General features: G+C 46.9%; 1 long non-coding RNA gene across 1 annotated transcript; it reads left to right on the forward strand.

Annotated features, from left to right (window-relative positions):
* Window positions 1-794: 794 nt before the first annotated feature.
* LOC106035002 (uncharacterized) lies at window positions 795-9,127 on the forward strand. Its single transcript, XR_001206463.3, has 4 exons — window positions 795-1,674; window positions 6,013-6,080; window positions 7,087-7,213; window positions 7,864-9,127. It is a non-coding gene; the product is annotated as an uncharacterized lncRNA (long non-coding RNA).
* Window positions 9,128-11,179: the final 2,052 nt, after the last annotated feature.

An 11,179-nucleotide genomic window follows, 5' to 3' on the forward strand; every position in this document is an offset into this window, starting at 1 on the left:
GAGGTTAATCCATGATGTGGACCAGAGTATTTTCCATTTGCATTGGCATACTCCTGGAATTACTCTCTTAAGATGCAGCAACTTACAGTAGAGCTCTGTGCTCACAGTTTTTAAGCAATATCTGCCTCCATCCCAGCAATTCTCTTTTCCCAGCAAACGTAATAGAAGCACCCTTCTGCAGGAGCCTGTCTATCCTCCCTGCCAGCTCGGGGTCCAGCCCGCCGCTCGCTGCAGCCGCTGGGAAGTTTTCCACGACTTGAGGACGGGCTGGAGCTGGCTCGCACTCTGCTCCTTTAAAGCTGCAAACTGGTTGAGCTAGCACAACCAGCGCTTTGCAGACAACTCAGCAATTACGGGATCATATAACTACAGTAAGAGGCTGAGCTGCAAATTACTGTAATTATGAATATTTCTGTTGCAAGGCAAATTTACAGCCAGATATGTCATGTCAAAATTATTTCATTTTGTGGGTAATTCTAATTTTGCAATACATTTCTAGAACTTCATTTTCCTGTTAAACAGCATATTAATTTGAAGAGTCTATTACAGCGGTTATAGTGGATTATTGTTAGAATTCAGAGGCAGATTATGAAATGCAAACATGCTCCATGGCAGGCTAAATCCTGATCCCAGACAGAATAGCTGAGATGGGAACGGCGATTAATATCATCATGAGGGTGTTGGGCAGTGTCTCAGGAGAGGCTCGGTTCCCTGCCAAGGGACTGTTTTTTAAGTACGTCTTCACATATCCCAAACCTTGCATTCAGACTCCTTCTGGAGTTCACCCAGGCGTTGCTAACGATGATGTCTTGCAGGGGACGTGGTGTGAAGGAGCTCTTGGCCTCTCCCGGCCCCATCCGTGACTGACACGGGGCACATGCAGGGATTTAACCCGGCTCTCCCTCCCGCACCGGCTGCCAGTGGAAAGAGCCGTGACTCGGGGCTGACCGGGTCACCGCCAAAAGAAGGAACGACCTTGTCAACTTTATCGTCGTATCTAGTTACGTGGCGCGGGAGGAGGCCAAAATCACCCCCTCCCCTCGCCGGTTTGCTCATTAGTGGTTCACGGGACGGGCCTGACCCTTGTTGCCCCTGCAGACGCCTCTGCCGCGGACCGAAGCGGGTCTGAGGCTCGCATGGCACGCGGGGCCAAGCCCTGGGGCATGCTCCTGGCTGGGCCCAGGTGGAGCTGGTGACCAGGGTGGTTTTCTTGGGGAAGAGCTGCAGGCGAGGTGCCTCAGCCAGGTCACCAAGCTGCTGAGATGAGAGCAAGAGGGGCCGCAGCCGTTCTGCCCCCCGAGATGGTGGTTTGGGGTGCTTCTGCCCTGTGTTATTCCCTGCCGGTTCACAGCTGTTCCCCGCAGCGTGTGCGGTATTCGCAGATTATTGTCACATAAATATTTCCCTCTCCAGGCGAACACAGATAAAGCCTCTGTGATCCAGGCTTTCATCTGCCACTGCTAGGCAACCGGGCTCTCCATTCCCAAACACTGAAAAGTCCAAGGAGCTTCGCAGCGGAGCTGGAAGTGGCCTCTACGGGGTCCTTCTTGCCCGCACAGACGCTTTCCAAGAGCTGTTTTGTTCCAGCAGCAAAATCAGGAGACCCTCTCCAAGAACGAGCCTCACAAGCAGGTGCCTGGGAGAGAGAGCTCTGCCAAGTGCAGTGGCGACCAGGTAGACGTGATTTTTTGGACCCTATAAGGGTTTAATGAAGAGCGGAGAGTAAAATGGTATATTAAAATATTGACATATGGGTAACTCCCCCATTACGCCCTAGCCAAAGCACTTAGCAGCGGAACTGCATAGAGTCTGGCATTGCAGAGGACCATCCCCTCCAGAGAGGACAATTCCCATCAGACCTTACAGTCCCCTTCCTGAGGTATCAGTTATTTATCCTGTGCACTCCAAAAGTCAGCGGGTCCTTCTGATACGCGAGAAGACTGCTAAACAAGCTGCTGATCAGGCCGGTGAGATGTTAGTCTTCCCCCATGGGATGCTCTCCGTGATTTCATCCAGGAGCTGGGCAAGGAGAAAAGGTGCTGGTCCTCACAGATTTTCCTTCTAATGCTCACCTGCACGGCCAGCTTCTCCAGGGCATCCTTCCCCTGCCGAGCAGCTCCACTCAAACGTAACTGCTGTCCTTCTTCCTCACGTACGGCAAACTAGATTAAATTCCTCATGAAATTAACTAGCGATCTCTCACAATTAAAGTCATAATTAATGTAAATAGTCAATGTAATATATACCCAAGAGGAGATGTTTATTTAAATGCACTCTTACTGGTCATTTATATTCTATTGCATTACATTAGGCTGGAAGATCCATCTGTTATTAAGCTTGCCCGAGACTTCTCATTAAATAAAATTGTAACAGGAGGTACAATGCAGATTTTTTTTCATGCCAATTATCTGCCCCAAGAAAGATATCCAACTATTTTAGTTACCTGTAACAGCGAAAATAGAAAAAATACAGGTGATTTCTTGTGAAATAAATGTTCCCTATATTGCCTTTGAACACGCGAGGGGAAAACCTATGCATTTGTCAAGTTTCAGATGTGTAAATGAGATTGATTTTCTTGCTCTTGTCTCAGACCTCACATTTGCACTGGACTACTCCAAGTAAGGGGCAAATATCATGGTAACTATTTTAGTTGTACAAAAATTACTCGTGTCAGGATATGTCCACAACACAGTATGTGTTTGTGCTGGGAGAGTGCTTCTGCATTTCAGAAGCTTCTGCATTTTCAGTGCTTCTGAAATACATCCCCCTGTCATCCCCACTGACCATGCTATGGTACACACAACGGAGTTGTCTCAGGGGCACCAGCTGGATGAAGCTAAACAAAAAGATGGGCCCTGGGGACACACCTGTGTGCAAATGGGATGAGACTAGAGCAAGACCGAAGTGACCCCTGCCAGTAAATGTCAAATTTTCAGCACCTCTTCTGCCTTTCGCAATCTGCTCCTCATGCACTGCACCACTTGCTGAAGTGCCCATGGCCTAAGTCAGTGCTCATTGTCCAAGCTCACCTGCTCTCCATGGAGATATCTGTATACCCCCTGGATAACTCACTTAGAAAAATCACTTCTTTGCAGCTCAGGTCAGAAGAAATCACTCCACCCCTGGGCATGCATCTATCCGTCTTTCTATCTATCTGTTTACCAATGAACCTATCACCCAGGACCATACCAACCTACCATCTAAGACCATGCCTATGGAGGCAGCTTAACCTGCTTTCAGACTCCAAAAAAAGCACTTTTGCACATTATTTATCTGCAAGTAAACTCTCTGTTCTGAAAAGTGGAGTCGCAGCTCCCAAGTCCAGGCCCTCTTGCATCCCGAGAGCGCACAGAAACCTGCTCCTGGCATGGCACAGCACGTTGTGTAGGCATAAAAGTAGCCAGAACTCAGGACTTGAGCAGAAACACTTCCTAATGATGCTGTGTGCACTGGAAAGTAATTTCTGGAACCCAAACTATGTAAATAAAGTCTTCGTGTGACCTCTTTCTCCCCTCTCAGTTCCCAACCTTATAAATAACTCTTACTTCCACCTTCAGATTTTTTCCAGAGCTCTGCTGAGGCTTTTGGTCTGCCTATTTTTAGCTTTGCATTTATTGACAGTGGTTTCCTCCTTGTCTGCCTATTCAGGCTGCAGCCTAGAGAATGCAGAGGTTATTCTCTTTCCCCAAACTGGCTTTCCGTGGACAGATCTGTAAAGTTTCTGACGACAAAAAGAGAGGTCACCGTTTCTTTCCTTCACACCTGGCATACACATCCTCTGTGAGCCACCACGGGACTCACACACTGGCTGCCTCCAAAAACTTCCCGAGACATGAGAACGTGCTCCTTGATACCCAGGTACAGCCAGTCCTCTCTGGGGAAGGCAGCAAGGAAGACGTTGATGCGCATAACGAGGAGTAGGAGGGCAGGATGTATTTTAGATAACTCCAGTCAAAAAAAAAAAAAAAAAAAAAAGATATTATCAGTAATGGCTGAAAATGTGCAGAAAAACTGCTAGAATAATAGCAGGTATTTTTTCTTGTTTCTCAGCAGACAGAATCAAATAACTAACCTCGTACTACGCATGTTAACTAGGTATAAATTGCTGTTAGTTGGGCAAATTTCTTGCTGTGTGGTTGGAGGTAGTGCGTGATAGCCCGCGTGGGATCATGCAGGTTTAGCGTGCTTCAAAAGTGCAAAGGGTATATTCATACAGCTAACAGAGCCTGAGAAAAGACACATACAGATCCCATAAAATGTGTCTTTTTCTGAATCCCATTAACCAAAAGGAGGTTAAAAACCCCAAGGAGCCTTAGCAGCAGATATTTTTTTTATGGTGGTAGTTCTTCCTTGTGGGGTAATAATGCAGAAAAAATGGAAAATGATGATAGCATCAATTTAAGCCATAAAAAAAAAATAATTGTTTGATGAACCTACTCATTTATATGAACTGTTCTGTTTGCTCGGTGCTTTGCTTCAGGCACAAAAGTTTAGACAAATCCAACGCGAGGGCTAAAACGACAGAAGTAGTTGTAAATTGTTGTAAAAATTGATTTTACAGAGATACGTGCTGTAAGGCCCGATTTTCAGAGACATGCTTAAAGTAGGACACATGATTAAAGAACTTGCTGAATCAGAGACTTTGTGCACAAAAGACCAGTTATGCAGCTAACTGGCTGTGCAAATAGGCAGCGTGGTTTCCTTATGCAGTTGTAACTGCATACAGAAAAGCTACTTGTTCATCGCTGCTACAACTTGCATGAGCACTAATTGGGAAAATATGGTGTTTGGTATGGCCGTAGATTCACAGATTTTTCCACCGTGAGTTGGATTTTGGCTTCCACCTTGTCTCTACCAGTAAGATCTGCTTTGAAAAGCCAGCAGGACAGTTGCAGCCTGTGGTAGATCGATCCTCCAAGACTTGAAGTGACTCAGACACTGGATCTGAGGAGTAATTGATAGCAGCAGAAGGTAGCTATCCAGTCCTTGGACCTGGATGTGGTGAGGACGATGGTGATAGCACAGCTCGTGGGTGTGCTCCGTGGCTGTGTCCTACCGACAGCGGAGTGCCAGGATGGGTTTAGTCCCAGGGCCTGGTGGAGAACGTGTTCCAGCCTCTCTCAGCTCCCTGTTTTGTTTCTTTTCTAATCCCCGGGTTCTTGTCCCAGTCTCTTAACCTTTCCAGCCTTTGCTATACGCCAGCTTGTGAGCTCTTTACCCTTGGCCTGGCCTCTCCTCCCAGTCCTTGGTGCGGTCTCTGCACCACCCCAGCCTGCAGGGCCGCTGGCCTTGCTCCAGTCACAGCCTCTGTTCTTCTGGAAGGTCTCTGCCTTCCTCCCCTTGAGAAGCTCCTGGGCGGCTCCTTAGCCACCTTCCCACCCACAGATGGGACTCTGACAGTAAATGGATCAATATGATGAGTGACACAGAACGACACGAGGAAAGGAACAGACCTACCTCTGAAAACAACTTGGATGGTGTATGGTCAATGGGGTGTTGGGCTATGCATTGAGCGGGATGGAAAACCACACACTGGGCAGCTGTTCACTTGGTGGGCACCATCCTTTGTGTGCTAGCAAAGAGGCAAGGCTGGGTGACTGGTGCGGGGACAGGGTATTGGCAGTGGCTGGAGGATGTCACAGCGATCTGACTTTGGGGCCATTGAGAGGAAGAAGTTAGAAATCAAGTCAGCAGGGAGAGGTCGTGCCCGTGTAACCTAAGATGGGAGGTGTGAATACTCCTTCGTAAGTGATCACACAGTCAATGAAGAGATTTCAGAGTCCACTTTCCTACGGGCTCTTCCTGGGTGTACCCCACTTTGCAACTCCATGTTCCTGTAGCATGGTTTTGTGTGTGCACGCACAGCATTGTGTAGATTCAAAGCAACAGCTCCTACCACACCCTCGAATGAATAGCTTGGACAGACGATAAGGCAGATGTGTAAGACATTTGCGGTATGAAATGCTACTGAATAAGCAAGCAGCTGTATACTGATCTGGCTTCATTTTCCAGATGGTCGCAGCAAGCAGCATCCTGCAGAGAGCATTATGATGGTCAAGTCCTGAGCTGACAAAGGCTGAGTAAGTGTAATAATATCTGCGACTTGAAAGAAAGGATTGTACAATTCCTGCCAAGAACAGATGGCAAGATAGTGTTCTTAGCCACAACTGATACCGACCTACTAGCAGGAACCACAGATCTTTATTGCAAACATATCTTATGACAATTGATGCAATCCCTTAATCAAAGAGCCTTGACTGTTCCTCTGGTTAATTCCCTCATCCAATTGACATTACCAGGCAGTGTCTGGTATAAGGCTTAGCCACATAAGCAGCTCCTAGATTCCTATCTCTTGAGGATGCTGGCTCGTATCGTGCATTACATCAGCCCGGTCAGATTAGATAGAGAAAGGGGCTTTATTCAGACTCCCTATCAGAAGTGCCTCACGTAGAAGCTGTGATCCTAAAGGATAAAAGGACTGATGAGTGATCCAGATCCCAGACCTCATGGCATCAAGAGACGTTCCTGGGGCACATAAATCAGGCAGATCCTCTTCTGAAAGTGCCTAACAGGGCCACAGCTACTACTTGTCTCATACATCTCAGCACAATCCGTGGCTAAGACTTTCCATGAGGGTCCCCCTGGGAAAACCACGTGAGTCCGACGTCTTGATGAGCTCAGAGTAGGCACTCAACCAGTGTTGCAGGTCAGGTGGTGAAGGGCAACTTGATCAGCTCTTACAAACTGCTTCCATCCATGGACTCGTGCCCTTCGTCCAGGCAAGGGAAACTATTTCAGCAGCCATTATCCAGCTAGAGCAAAGTCGCCTCCTAATTAGCCTTCACTTCAGTCTGAGCTGTACCTTTAAATATATGATAATATATTACAATTAAAAATATTCTTTAATATGAATGTTAAAAGGTACTGGTTAGAACACGCTAACTAATGCATTTTAGAATAATACCTTTTGTCTTAAACTAAACAAGTACTCCGTAGCCGTAAGGAAACCACCCCCAGTGCTTCATTCTCCATTCATTCTAGCTTTCCGTTTGGCTATATGTGCACTCTCCTTTCTTTTCCCACGAGATCTTCCATATTTATACTTGCTTTGGGAAGCTGTTGCCCTCCAGCCTACCATACGTAATACCCAGCCTGTGAAATCGTGTTTGCCCTTGACCATTCACCCTGAAGCCAGCCAAGAAAGATGTGAAAGGTGAGGAGGGAAGGGGGGAAGGAATGTCTTTTAAAGAGATGCACCAGTGCAGCTTTAAAAGCCACCCTCTAACTGCTGTTTCCAAGTCCACGATAATCAGGACATGCACTTTGAAATGGGGATGGGAAAAACAGTCCTCCCCAAAGGGAAAGAAGGATCCCCGTTCAGAGGGAATGCCAGGCTGTCCCAGTCTGAACCTACCCCTAAAAATACGCTTCAGCCAACCTCCGAGCATCCTCCCAGACGCCAGCACATGCTGGAGAGATGCTGGTGGCCCCAGGGAGAGCCCAGGGCTGCTGTCTGCTCTGGGGTCCAGCTCTCCATGCCCAGAGCAATGCCAGGCTGGGGGTGTAACTCCTTCATGCTGTGCCTGTCTGAAGGACACCATCAAACTGACCCACTCAGCAAAGCAATCTTTTATGGCATCAAGGAACACGCATTCGTTTCCAAACCCCACAAATCTAAAAGCAAAAGCAGCATCCGAAATGCCAATTGCACTTTTAAGAGGGATGGCTGCTCCTCTTCCATCTGTGTTGCTTTTTGTCTTTTCTGCCATGCGTTTATACAAACAGTCAGGGCCGGGGGGGATGGGGGGGAGGGGGTCATCATTGCTATTGTTTTCTTTTCAGATTAAAACCTTATCCTTGCAGATCAGGCAAAACATCAGCTCAAACACTCTCGGCGCCATCGGACTCCAAATCCGCCTCTGAGGCTGCGGACAGGGCGTTCGCCTTCCCGTTTCTGTGGCTCAGCAGAGGCTTGGGTTCCCCAAAACCCCAGTGCCTGTCTTTGATCGCCTGCTCTCTGCTTTATTAAGATGCACAGACAATACTGCTGCAAACACCAGTGGGGATAGAAAGAGCCTGCACATACCAGCTGAAAAATAACAAAGTGACATTCACTCAGAAAATGAAACATAATACAACTGGGGAAAAAGCAGCTGAAACGCAGATGTTCAAGGGGACGAGAAACCTAGAAAGTCAGGGCTCTGGAGGAGAGCTGGGTGTGACGGGAAGCGAAGGATGCACCGAAAGGAAATGCTGCAGATGGTTTTGGCCCGGTGTTACGTGTCCCCCTGCAGAGACAGGGTGGTGGTGGTGGTACACGCGGGAGCTTCTTGCTCCTGCACGATGCCAAGACCATAAAGTTGGGTGAGGCTTCTCCATGCTGGAGCCAAGCTGCAGTCTGCTTCCCCTGGGGCTCTTCTGGATTACACACTTTCACTCCAGCAATCCAAGCACATCTCTTTTATCCTTCTCTAATGGTGCAAAGAGAGCTTGACTGGTCAAAAATGGTAAGGGAAAGACGTCTTCCTCTGTTACCTGCTTCTCTCTCCTACCCACAAAACCCAGACCGTGTGCGTAGGGCCTGCAGAGCTCTTACACGCTCCCTGGGGATAATTTATCACACCCAAATCTTCTGGTGAAATAAGGCTGCTGCTGAACCTTTATGACAGCTGCAGGAGTTAGAAAACATCAATGAATCCTAGCCTCAAGGAACTGCTTTGCTTTTTTCTGTGCAGCTGAGGTGCACGCAGAGGGTAAGGAGCCTTGTTTCCAAGGCCTACTTTAGCTCGTTGCGCAAGAGTATGCTTGAGACATAATAGGAAAAAAATGAAAAGCAGTACTAAAAGGTAAGTGAAATGCACGCTCCGTCTCTCTCTTGCGCCCGGAATGCAATATAAAACGGAGAAGAGATTTTACACAGATCTTCTTTTAGTTTCTCTTTGCTGGAAGCTCAGCCCCCTTTTCCTTGGACTGTCCTTGCAGGTTCCCTCTGTTCATAACTGAGGATCTCATCTGACACCAGGCACTCCCTGTGCCCACATGTCTGGATGTCTTCCCTAACATCTTTAACTTGCAAGGGCTTTACAACAGCTCCGCTTACAGCCCTTTGTCTACATCTTTTGGAGCATTTCCCCATCCTGCTGCTGGTGTCCCTACAGCTGTGTGCCCATGCAGAGGGCTCTTGCTCATTTCAGAGAAGTTTTTGAATCGTTTCCCATCCTCATCTACTTCTAAAAGCAGAATGAGAAGTGTTATGTATAAATATGGTTTAAGGATGTTGGTGTAACTACCTTTGATCTCATCTTTTTTCATACTTTTCCAGAGGAGCCCAGATAATGTTTTCTGGTGGGTGTTTGCTGGGACTGTCAATTTTTTCATTGCGTGGTTCTGTTTTCTGGATAAAGGCGAGAGAGATCCGTGATTTTCCCATACTATTTTGATTTGCAGACATCTATCCAGGAGAGGTAGCAGCGCTGAAATAAAGAATTCAAGCCTACTAAGGGCTTGCTAGCCTTCGCTGCTTTCTATGAACACTTTCAAAGCCATTCCCTGATGTCCAGGAAAGCACTGGGCTTGACTCTGTTTTGAAAAAAAAATATATATATATATATATATATATATATGAAGACAGCTCCATGTTAATAAATGTCCAGGCCCAAGACGTTTGAAGGAACAATGTCTTCTTTCAGATTCCCACCATGGTGATCTCGCGTCCGGCTGTGCGGGGGTCTGAGCATCGCATGGCCCAGATTCCTTCCCTGACTTGCAATTGTTCTGCTGTGTGACCTATCTCCGTCATCGCTCCCCATAGCCCTGATTGCTGTCGCCCTCAAGTCCTGGGAAAGGCACTTAACCTCCCCGAGGTTCAGTTGTGACCTCTGTGAAAGAAATTGCTCCAGAGCCTCATGCAAGGAGCACTCTGAAAGCTGGGAATGAGCTGCTTTTGCTCGTTAGCAGGAGCTGGAAGGAGTTAAAAGGGGAGCAAGGAACAGCAGATGACCCTGATAATGCTTTCTGAAGTCTGAACTGGGCCAGGCTGCGGCATCCCGCTACCTGACCTGCCTGTTTCCTGAGCCCATGGCAGCTGCACATCTCCCCGCCGCGGTGGCTGGCAGGGTCCCAAGCGCGCACGAGGCATTTCGGCTCCTTGCCCTGTGTTCTCACACCCAGATGTTCGCGGGGAACATACCGAACATTTTCATAGCTTTTTTTTTTTCGTTCATCCCGAGGCTTCGCTGGACAAGCCAAGTTCTTCCCAGCCCTCCTGGTGCTGAATAAGCCCACCTTCTGGTGCGCTATTTCATCGTGTGAATTCAGCCCCAATTGTCCGCCCTGAAAATTTCAGAATTGCTGAATGAATTCCTTCCTCAACATGAAGGAAGTTCTCTCCTTTGTTTAAGGACCGTGGCACATTACAGCAAGTTTCCTGTTAAAATGCCTCTCTCATCCCAGTAACCCTTTGTGTTCTCCAAAACCCGTCTCACGAGCCGTGGAAGGAATGCTGTCTTACGTGTAATGCTTTTGAGCATTTCGTTAGTAACAACTCATTCCTCTCCACGGAACAGGCTAAATGCAAACAGCAATTACCCTAAAATCATTTTCTACCAATAGTCTCAATTTCTGCATTTTATTGTGTCACATACAGATGTGCTTCTGCTTTGCTCTTGAAGAATGAGATGAATCGGCTCAGGGAGAGGAAGCACGGGTTTAATTTTAGCTCTTTGGTACATTTTGAAACTAAATGCAATTGCTTTTATCTGATTCATCATGTTCAGACTATTATTGTTTATTCACCATGTACGAAGCCTTCCATAATGTGAATATACAGTGGTACATGACATAGACAGAATATTTCCTGAGAAGCAATCAATAACAATTTGTTAACACTATCGCACTCTTTAAATGTCCTCATTTTTAAGAAGTCATCAACTATGTGATCAAGAAGTTCTCATTTATTTCCTAAATACCATTTACAGTAACAAGATGGTGATTTACATGTTTCTGTATGACAAAATAAATATAGAAAATAATTCAGCTTTGCTCGCATCCCTTCTGTGTGTGCAATTTGACTCACTGCACAGTATCCTAAAAATGTTTTCCGATAATTCCATTTCTGGAACTATAAGTGAATGAGACCCCTGAAATTCTGAGAGCATCAGCAAATTTTTGCTGTACAAGC

Source organism: Anser cygnoides, chromosome 1 (assembly GCF_040182565.1).
Source record: "Anser cygnoides isolate HZ-2024a breed goose chromosome 1, Taihu_goose_T2T_genome, whole genome shotgun sequence".
Lineage (NCBI taxonomy): Eukaryota > Metazoa > Chordata > Aves > Anseriformes > Anatidae > Anser > Anser cygnoides.